This window comes from Seriola lalandi, unplaced genomic scaffold, assembly GCF_002814215.2.
Source record: "Seriola lalandi dorsalis isolate HSWRI2012SDOR001 ecotype SW California unplaced genomic scaffold, Sedor1 jcf7180002054234, whole genome shotgun sequence".
NCBI lineage: Eukaryota > Metazoa > Chordata > Actinopteri > Carangiformes > Carangidae > Seriola > Seriola lalandi.
Window position 1 is genome coordinate 136602 of NW_019524787.1, and position 11468 is coordinate 148069.

An 11468-nucleotide genomic window follows, 5' to 3' on the forward strand; every position below is an offset into this window, starting at 1 on the left:
ATAGTTGACCTGGAAAAAAGTAATCCAGAGCCTGCATCATATTTTGAATCTAATTGCTCTTTGTCTCCATCATTCTGAAACTACAACACAACACATTTTGACAATGACCAATTTTCACTACTGCCACATAAAAAGAGGCAAAAATTGTCCGATGTTACTATTTTGAATTTACATGACACATGGAGAATGAATTTGGCATTAACAACACTAATTTTGAAAACCATTTTTGTTACACTATGCTGGAGTAGAGTTTAAATTTACATTTAAATCCAGACCATAATTATATGTGCTGCTAACTGCTAACTGAGCAGACATGGATCATGGTCATGTGTTTTACTATTGAGTTAATTTTAATCATTCAATCCATTTGTGGAAGGGGTTTTATATTTACAGATGACAAATTTACACATGGATTGTCAATCTGTTCACACAAATAACATTGAGACAAATCTACCTGCATAGAAATCCCATTCCTAGTTTTTACACAGTGACAGATAAAGTTTCATAAACATTTCTGGACCTTTCCAGATTTTTACATTAGTGTGTATGTGGATGAATATTCACAGCTAGAGTGAGTGTGGTCACAAGGAGTGAGTGAGTGAGGCATTTCACATTTCATTTTGACACCAAAAGAGTGACATGTAAATGTAAATGCAGTGGACTGTGGGTGCTGTTTGTTTATTGTATTTGAATATTGTCACTGCAGGTTAAGTCTTTGAAAATTATTTGTCGTTAACTATTCCATTTTCATTCATAGAATGCCCTCCTTTGGGGTAAACAATTACGTAGTATAGTAAGGCATTAAAATGTCAAAGAAATGTCATATTACAGTAAGGTATAAAAAAGTAAAAAAATGTGAGGCATAATACCATCAAATAATGTTATAGTAAACTGAGGCATAAAAATGTCATAATATAGTAAAGCATAAAAATATCAAATATCATCATAGTATAGTAAGGCACGAAAATGTCAAAAAACATGATGCTACAGTGGGGCAAAAAATGTCATAGTACAATAAGGAATAAAAATGTCATTGTATAGTAAGGCATAAAACGTCAGAAAAGTCATAGTATAGTAAGGCATAAAAAGTTAATAAAATGGACATAGTATAGTTCAGCATAAAACGTCATAGTATAGTAGGGCATAAAAAGTCATAAAAACGTAATAGTATAGTAAGGTATAAAAATTCATGAAAATGAAGGCATAAAAAGTCATAAAAACGACATAGTTTAATAAGGCATAAAAAGTTTTGAAAATAACATAGTATAGTAATGCATATAAAGTCATAGTTAAGTAATGCATAAATAGCCAAAGTATAGTAAGGCATAAAAATTCATATTATAGTAAGCCATAAAAAGTTGTAAAAACGACATAGTATAGTAAGGCATAAATAGTCATAGTATAGTAATGCATAAAAAGACATAAAAACAACATAGTATAGCAAGGCATAAAAGTAATATAGACGTCATAGTATATTAAGTCATAAAATGTCATAGTATAGCAAGGCATGAAAAGTCATAGAAATGTCATAGTATAGTAAGGCATAAAAAGTCATAAAAATGTCATAGTATAGTATGGCATAAAAAGTCATAGTATTGTAAGGCATAAATAGTCAAAGTATACTAAGGCATAAAAAGTAATAAAAAATATCATAGTATAGAAAGGGATAAAAAGTCATAAAAATGTCATAGTATAGTAAAGCATAAAAAGTAATAAAAATATCATAGTATAGTAAGGTATAAAAAGTCATAAAAACGACATAGTATAGTAAGGCATGAATACTCGTAGTATAGTAAGGCATAAAAAGTCATAAAAACGACATAGTATGTTAATGCATAAAAAGTCATAAAAACTAAATAATATAGTAAGGCATAAAAATTCAAAGTATAGCAAGGCATAAAAAGTCATAAAAAAGTCATAGTATAGTAACGTAAAAAAAGGCATAAAAACGACATAGTATAGTAAGGCATGAATAGTCATAATATAGTAAGTCATAAAAACTAATAAAAATATCATAGTATAGCAAGGCATAAAAAGTCATAAAAATGTCATAGTATAGTAAGGCCATAAATAGTCAAAGTATACTAAGGCATAAAAAGTCATAAAAATATCATAGTATAGTAAGGTATAAAAAGTCATAAAAACGACATAGTATAGTAAGGCATAAAAACTAATAAAAATATCATAGTATAGCAAGGCATAAAAAGTCATAAAAACTCATAGTATAGTAAGGCCATAAATAGTCAAAGTATACTAAGGCATAAAAAGTCATAAAAACGACATGGTATAGTAAGGCATAAAAAGTCATAAAAATGTCATAGTATAGTAAGGCATAAAAAGTCATAGTATTGTAAGGCATAAATAGTCAAAGTATACTAAGGCATAAAAAGTAATAAAAATATCATAGTATAGAAAGGGATAAAAAGTCATAAAAATGACATAGTATAGTAAGGCATGAATACTCGTAGTATAGTAAGGCATAAAAAGTCATAAAAACGACATAGTATGTTAATGCATAAAAAGTCATAAAAACTAAATAATATAGTAAGGCATAAAAATTCAAAGTATAGCAAGGCATAAAAACTAGTAAAAATATCATAGTATAGCAAGGCATAAAAAGTCATAAAAAGTCATAGTATAGTAAGGCATAAATAGTCATAAAAACGACATAGTATGTTAATGCATAAAAAGTCATAAAAACTAAATAATATAGTAAGGCATAAAAATTCAAAGTATAGCAAGGCATAAAAAGTCATAAAAATGTCATAGTATAGTAAGGTATAAAAAGTCATAAAAATGTCATAGTATAGTAAGGCATAAATAGTCATAGTATAGTAAGGCATAAAAAGTCATAAAAATATCATAGTATAGTAAGGTATAAAAAGTCATAAAAACGACATAGTATAGTAAGGCATAAAAACTAATAAAAATATCATAGTATAGCAAGGCATAAAAAGTCATAAAAACTCATAGTATAGTAAGGCCATAAATAGTCAAAGTATACTAAGGCATAAAAAGTCATAAAAACGACATAGTATAGTAAGGCATAAAAAGTCATAAAAATGTCATAGTATAGTAAGGCATAAAAAGTCATAGTATAGTAAGCCATAAAATGTCATAGTATAGCAAGGCATAAAAAGTCATAAAAACATCATAGTATAGTAAGGCATAAAAAGTCATAAAAATGTTATGGTATACTAAATGCATAAAAAGTCATAAAAACGTCATAGTATAGTAAGGCATGAATAGTCATAGTATAGTAAGGCATAAAAAGTCATAAAAACAACATAGTATAGTAAGGCATAAAAAGTTGTGGAAGTGTACGGCATAAAAAGTCATAAAAACAACATAGTATAGTAAGGCATAAAAAGTTGTGGAACTGTACGGCATAAAAAGTCATAAAAACAACATAGTATAGTAAGGCATAAAAAGTTGTGGAACTGTAAGGCATAAAAAGTCATAAAAACGTCATAGTATAGTATGGCATAAATAGCCAAAGTATAGTAAGGCATAAAAAGAGATAAAAACGTCATAGTATAGTAAGGCATAAAAATTCATGAAAACGTCGTAGTATAGTAAGTCATAAAATGTCATAGTTTAGCAAGGCATAAAAAGTCATAAAAACATCATAGTATAGTAAGGCATAAAAAGCCATAAAAATATCATAGTATAGTAAGGCATAAATAGTCAAAGTATACTAAGGCATAAAAAGTCATAAAAACGACAAAGTATAGTAAGACATAAAAAGTCATAAAAACGACATAATATAGTAAGGCATAAAAAATCATAAAAAACGTCATAGTATAGTAAGGCATAAATAGTCAAAGTATACTAAGGCATAAAAAGTCATAAAAACGTCATAGTATAGTAAGGCATAAAAAGTCATAAAAACGTCATAGTATATTAGTCCTAAAAAAGTCATAGTATTGTAAGGCATAAATAGTCAAAGTATACTAAGGCATAAAAAGTCATAAAAACTTCATAGTATAGCAAGGCATAAAAAGTCATAAAAACGTCATAGTATAATAAGGCACAAAAAGTCATAAAAACGTCAGAGTAAAGTAAGGCATAAAAAGTGATAAAATCGTCATATTATAGTAAGGCATAAAAAGTCCTAAAAACTTCATAGTATAGCAAGGCATAAAAAGTCATAAAAACGTCATAGTATAGTAAGGCATAAAAAGTCATAAAAACGTCATAGTATAGTAAGTCATAAAATATCATTGTATAGCAAGGCATAAAAAGTCATAAAAACGTCATAGTATAATAAGGCATAAAAAGTGATAAAATCGTCATAGTATAGTAAGGCATAAAAAGTCATAAAAACGTCATAGTATAGTAAGGCATAAAAAGTCATAAAAACGTCATAGTATAAAAAGTCATAAAAACGTCATAGTATAGTAAGGCATAAAATATCATTGTATAGCAAGGCATAAAAAGTCATAAAAAAGGCATAAAAGTCATAAAAAGGACATAGTATAGTAAAAAAAACGTCATAGTATAGAAAGGAATAAAAAGTCATAAAAACGTCATAGTATAGTAAGGCATAAATAGTCATAAAAACGTCATAGTATAGTAAGGCATAAAAAGTCATAAAAACGTCATAGTATAGTAAGGCATAAAAAGTCAGAAAAGCAACATAGTTTAATAAGGCATGAAAAGTCATAATATTGTAAGGCATAAAAAGTCATAAATATGTCATAGTATATTATGGCATAAAAAGTCATAGTATTGTAAGGCATAAATAGTCAAAGTATACTAAGGCATAAAAAGTCATAAAAATGTCATAGTATATTATGGCATAAAAAGTCATAGTATTGTAAGGCATAAATAGTCAAAGCATACTAAGGCATAAAAAGTAATAAAAACGACATAGTATATTAAGGCATAAAAAGTCATAAAAACGTCATAGTATAGCAAGGCAGAAAAAGTAATAAAAACGTCAAAGTATAGTAAGGCATAAAAAGTCATAAAAACGTCATAGTATAGTAAGGCATGAAAAGTCATAGTATTGTAAGGCATAAAAAGTAATAAGTATTGTAAGGCATAAAAAATCATAAAAACGTCATAGTATAGTAAAGCATAAATAGTCAAAGTATACTAAAGCATAAAAAGTCATAAAAACATCATAGTATAGTAAGGCATAAATAGTCAAAGTATACTAAGGCATAAAAAGTAATAAAAAACGTCATAGTATAGTAAGGCATAAAAAGTCAGAAAAACAACATAGTTTAATAAGGCATGAAAAATCCCATTAGCTTAGTCCCCATTTTGCATGTCTTTGGACTGTGGGAGGAAGCCGGAGTACCCGGACAGAACCCACACTGGCACGGGGAGAACATGCAAACTCCACACAGAAAGATCCCACGGCCGAGCCGGGACTCGAACCCGGAACCTTCTTGCTGTGAGGCGACAGCGCTAACCACTGCACCACCAGCTTACTCCTGGACACTTCCAGTTGTTTTTCCCTGATAGAATGTTTTTTCCCATTACGGTGATTTTCTGTTGTTTTTCTGTTTTGATACTTTGTTCCCTTTAAAGGTGATTTTTTTGTTGTTACTTTGGTGAATAAAGAACAGTTTTTTTGTACTCAGCATTTGGGTCCTGGCCTCTCCTTGTTCGTACCGTAACAATAATATAGTGAGCATAAAAATTCATATTAAAGTAAGGCATAAAAAGTCATAAAAACGACATAGTATAGTAAGGCATGAAAAGTCATAAAAGCGACATAGTTTAGTAAGGCATAAAATGTATTAAAAATGACATAGTATGGTAAGGCATAAAAAGTCATAAAAACGTCATGATATAGTAAAGCATAAAATGTCATTGTATAGTATGGCATAAAAAAAAAATAAAAACGTCAAAGTATAGTAAGTCATAAAAAGTCATAGTATATTAAGGCATGAAAAGTCATATTATAGTAAGGCATAAAAAGTCATTAAAACGACATAGTATAGTAAGCCATAAAAAGTCATAGTATAGTAAGGCATAAAACATCATAAAAAAACACAGTATAGTAAGGCATAAAAAATCATAGTATAGCAAGGCATAAAAAGTCATAAAAATGTCATATTATAGTAAGGCATAAATAGTCATATTATAGTAAGGCATAAAAAGTCATGAAAACGTCATAGTATAGTAAGCCATAAAATGTTATAGTATAGTAATGCATAAAAAGTCATAAAAACGACATAGTATAGCAAGGCATAAAAAGTAATAAAAAGGTCATAGTATAGTAAGTCATAAAATGTCATAGTATATTAAGGCATAAAAAGTAATAAAATATCATAGTATAGTAAGGCATAAAAAGTCATAGTATATTAAGTCATAAAAATGTCATAGTATAGTAAGGCATAAAAAGTCATGAAAACGTCATGGTATAGTAAGGCATAAAATGTCATAAAAACGTCATAGTATAGTAAGGCATAAAACGTCATAGTATAGTAAGGCATAAAAAGTCATAAAAACGACATCGTATAGTAAGGCATAAAAAGTCATAGTATAGTATAGCATAAAAAGTCATAGTATAGTAAGGCATAAAAAGTCATATTATAATAAGGCATAGAAAGTCATAAAAACGTTATACTATAGTAAGGCATAAAAAGTAATAAAAATGTCATATTATAGGAAGGCATAAAAAGTCATAAAAATGACATAGTATAGTAAGGCATAAGAAGTCATAAATACAACATATTATAGTAAGGCATAAAAAGTGATAGTATAGTAAAGCATATAAAGTCATAAAAACGTTATACTATAGTAAGGCATAAAAAGTAATAAAAATGTCATATTATAGGAAGGCATAAAAAGTCATAAAAATGACATAGTATAGTAAGGCATAAGAAGTCATAAAAACGTTATAGTATAGTAAGGCATGAGAAGTAATAAAAACGACATAGTATAGCAAGGCATAAAATATCATTGTATAGCAAGGCATAAAAAGTCATAAAAATGTCATAGTACAGTAAGGCATAAAACGTCATAGTAAAGTAAGGCATAAAAAGTAATGAAAATATCATAGTATAGTAAGGAACAAAATGTCATAAAAATGTCATAGTACAGTAAGGCATAAAACGTCATAGTATAGTAAGGCATAAAAAGTCAGAAAAACAACATAATTTAATAAGGCATGAAAAGTCATAGTATTGTATGGCATAAAAAGTCATAAATATGTCATAGTATATTATGGCATAAAAAGTCATAGTATTGTAAGGCATAAAAAGTCATAGTATTGTAAGGCATAAATAGTCATAGTATAGTAAGGCATAAAAAGTCATAAAAACGTCATAGTATAGTAAGGCATAAAAAGTCATAAAAACGACATAGTATAGTAAGGCGTAAAAAGTCAAAAAATATCATAGTATAGTAAGGCATAAAAAGTCAAAAAAATGTCATAGTATTGTAAGGCATAAAAAGTCATAAAAACGTCATAGTATAGTAAGGCATGAATAGTCATAGTATAGTAAGGCATAAAAAGTCATAAAAATATCATAGTATAGTAAGGCATAAAATGTAATAGTATTGTAAGGCATAAGAAGTCATAGAATAGCAAGGCATAAAAAGTCATAAAAACGTCATAGTATAGTAAGGCATAAAACGTCATAGTATAATAAGTCATAAAAAGTAATAAAAATATCATAGTATAGTAAGGCACAAAAAGTTATAGTATAGTAAGGCATAAAAAGTCATAGTATTGTAAGGCATAAAAAGTCATAAAAACATCATATTATAGTAAGGCATAAAACGTCATAGTATAATAAGGCATAAAAAGTCATAAATACAACATAGTCTAGTCTTGCATAAAAATGTCAGAAAATGTCTTAGTATGTTGTGTCATAAAATGTCACAGTATACTAAGATATTGTATTGGAAAACCTTGCAAGTTTAGGGAGGACATGCAAACTCCACACATTATATCGTCTTGCCCAGGAATTGAACCCTGATCGTTCTGTACTTGAGTCAACACTTCTTAACATTGCACCATCATAATGTCTCAAAAAATCTCTGACAGTATACTTACCTATTAAAAGTCCTAGTATAGAAGGCATTAAATTTAAAAAAACGTGATAATATACTGTGGCATGAAAATGTGAAAAAATGTCATAGTATACCATAGAATAAAATCGTTCAAATAAGTCACAGTATAGTATGGCATAAAAATGTCAAAAAAACATCATTATATAGTATGGCATAAAAATGCCAATGAATGTAATAGTATAGTATGGCACAAAATCGTTAGAATATGTCATAGTATATTAAGGCATAAAAATGTCATAGTAAAGACAGGCATAAAAATGCAAATGAATGTAACATTACAGTATGGCCTAAAAATGTCCTAAAAACGACATGGTACACTAAGGCATAAAAAGTCTTAAAAACGACATAGTACAGCAAGACATAAAAAGTCATAAAAATGTCATTGTATAATAAGGCATAAAAACCTCATAATATAGTTAGGCATAAAAAGTCTTAATAATGTCATATTAGAGTAAGTCATAAAAAGTCATAAAAATGTCATTGTATAGTAAAGAATAAAAATGTCAAAAAACATCATAGTACAGTAAGGCCTAAAAATGTTATAGTATAGTAAGGCAAAAAAAGGCAAAAAATCCGACATAGAATAGTATGGCAAATAAGTCAAAAAACGTCATATTATAGTTAAGTATTGAAACATCAACAAACGGCATACTATGGTAAAGCATAAAAAGGTCAAAAAAGTCATTGTATAGTAATACAAGAAAAAATCAAAAACGTCATAGTATGGTGAAGCATAAAAATGTGATAGTAAAGTAAGGTATAAAAATATCAGAAAACGTCATTGTATAATGAGACATGAAAATGTCCTTGGAAAGTGAAGCATAAAAAGTCATAAAAATGTCCAAGTATAGTAAACCAAAAAAAACATCAAAAAACATCATAGTATAGTAAGGTATAAAAACGTCATAGTCTAGTAAGCCATAAAAAGTCATAAAAATGTCATATTATTGTAAAGCATAAAAATGCCATAAAAAATGTCAGATTATAGTAAGGCCTAAAAATGTTATTGTAAATTAAGGATAAAAAAGGTCAAAAAACGTCATAGTATATTATGGCAAATACGTCAAAATATGTCATATTATAGTAAAGCATAAAAATCTCAGTAAGGTATAAAAATGCCATAGTATAACAAGGCATAAAAATGTCATAGTATAGTGAGGCATAAAAATGTAGAAAAAAATCTTACTATATTAAGGCCTTATAATGTCATAGTATAGTAAGGCATGAAAACGTCAAAAAACGTCATAGTATAGTATTGCAAATATTTCAAAAAACGTCATATCATAGTAAAGTATAAAAATGTCGAAAAATGGCATAGCATAGTAAGGTATAACAACATCAAAAAACGTCATACTATAGTAAGGCATAAAAAGTCATAAAAATGTCATAGTTTAATAAGACATAAAAACGTCAAAAAACGGCATAGCATTGTAAGGCACAAAAACATTAAAAAATGTAATAGTATATTAAAGTATTAAAAGGTCAAAAAACAGAGTATAGTAAGGCATAAAAATTTCATAATATAGTAAGCCGTAGAAAGTCATAACAATGTCATATTTGAGTATGTCACAAAAAGTCATAAAAATATCATAGTATAATAAAGCATAAAAACATCAAAAAACACCATAGTATAGTAAGGCATTAAAACGTTAAAAAACGTCATACTATAGTAAAGCACAAAAAGGTCAAAAATCGCCATTGTATATTAAAGCATGAAAAAGTCAATAATGTCATAGTATAGTGAAGCATAACAATGTCATATAGTAAGGCATAAAACATCAAAAAACATCATTGTATAATGAGGCATGAAAATGTCATAGTATAGAAAGCCATAAAACGTCATAAAAATGTCATAGTATAGTGAGGCATAAAACGCCATAGTATAGTAAGGCATAAAAAGTCATAAAAATGACATAGTATAGTAAGGCACAAAAATGTCATAGTCTAGTAAGGCATAAATGCATTGAAAAAAATCATCTCATAGTAAGGATTTAAAATGTCATAGTATAGCAAGGCATGCAAATGTCAAAAAACTTTATAGTACAGTAAGGCCTAAAAAGCAAAAACAACCTGTTATAGTATAGTAAGGCATAAAACATCAAAAACTTTACAGTATAGTAAGGCATAAAAACATCAAAGTGCAGTAAGGCAAAAAAAATTCATAAAAACATCATATTATAGTAATGTAAAAAAAAAAGTCATAGTATATTATGCCATGAAAAGTCATAGTTTAGTCTGGCATAAAAAGTTAGAATATAGTAAGTCACAAAAACGTCATAGTATAGTAAGGCATAAAAAGTCATAGTATAGTAAGTCATAAAAAACACCATAGTATAGTAAGGCATAAAAACTTCACAGTGTAGCAAAGCAGAGAAAAGTCAGTTGGTGTTGCCAATTAACCTAATGTACATCTTTGGAATGATGGAGGAAGCTGTAGTACTCGGAGAGAACCTACGCAGGCGAAGGGAAAACATGCAAACTTCACACAGAAAGGCCTCAGGCTGGGGTTCAAACCAGAACCTTGTCACTGTGAGAAGGCATAACAATGTCCCAGTATTCATCATGACATTTTCATGGGATTTTTCGACAGAAATTAAAGTCATACTTTGTCATCCACCATTTTATGTTTACTCCTGCTAGCAACCTGACTGCTAGCTAATATGGTTAAATAACATCAGTTGACATTTTTGTGGTGATGTTAGGTACCTCTGTGACATTCTCACAAGACACCAGCCGTCAGATAACCTTTGCCTTTTCAATCAATCAAATGCTAGCATGCCTAAATTTGTCTTGGAGACGTAGCCTCTGGGAGGACACACTGAAATGATCTAATATGACTTTACTCCAAACATAGTGCGAACGAGATCAGCCAAATATTGGCACGGACAATTCTGTTCTCCAAAAATATCGGTAGGGACATGTCCCTACTGTCCACATGCATGATGTTTTTGTCTCAAAAGCAAAGAAAAAAATTATTTTTGTATTATTGATACATTAAAAAAACAAAAAGGATTATAAATTACATAATTGAATTATTATTTAAATTCAATACAAGCGGCAATAAATAGTAAATATCACTAAATTTGCCAATTAAACAATATATTTACCTTTAGAAATACATTTTAAAATGGAAGTACAAAATAATTTTTCATGATTCCATTTATGTGTCTGCACTTTTCATATATCACAGTTCATTCTTACTGTAAGTACTGTAGGTGCTTTGCACCAGTTTTGAGAAATTGTGTACATCATTTTCTGAAATTTGATAAAAACCTTCATTAGGCCTCTATAGACGGATACCTGAAACCAGCAGAAGTTATGATGTGAATCCAGTGACCATGCAGGTTCATTGGTCTGAGACGCTTTCAGATGCTTATACACTTCAAGTTGGAATTTGAGACAGAACCACAGTATAAGGACTCACAATGCAC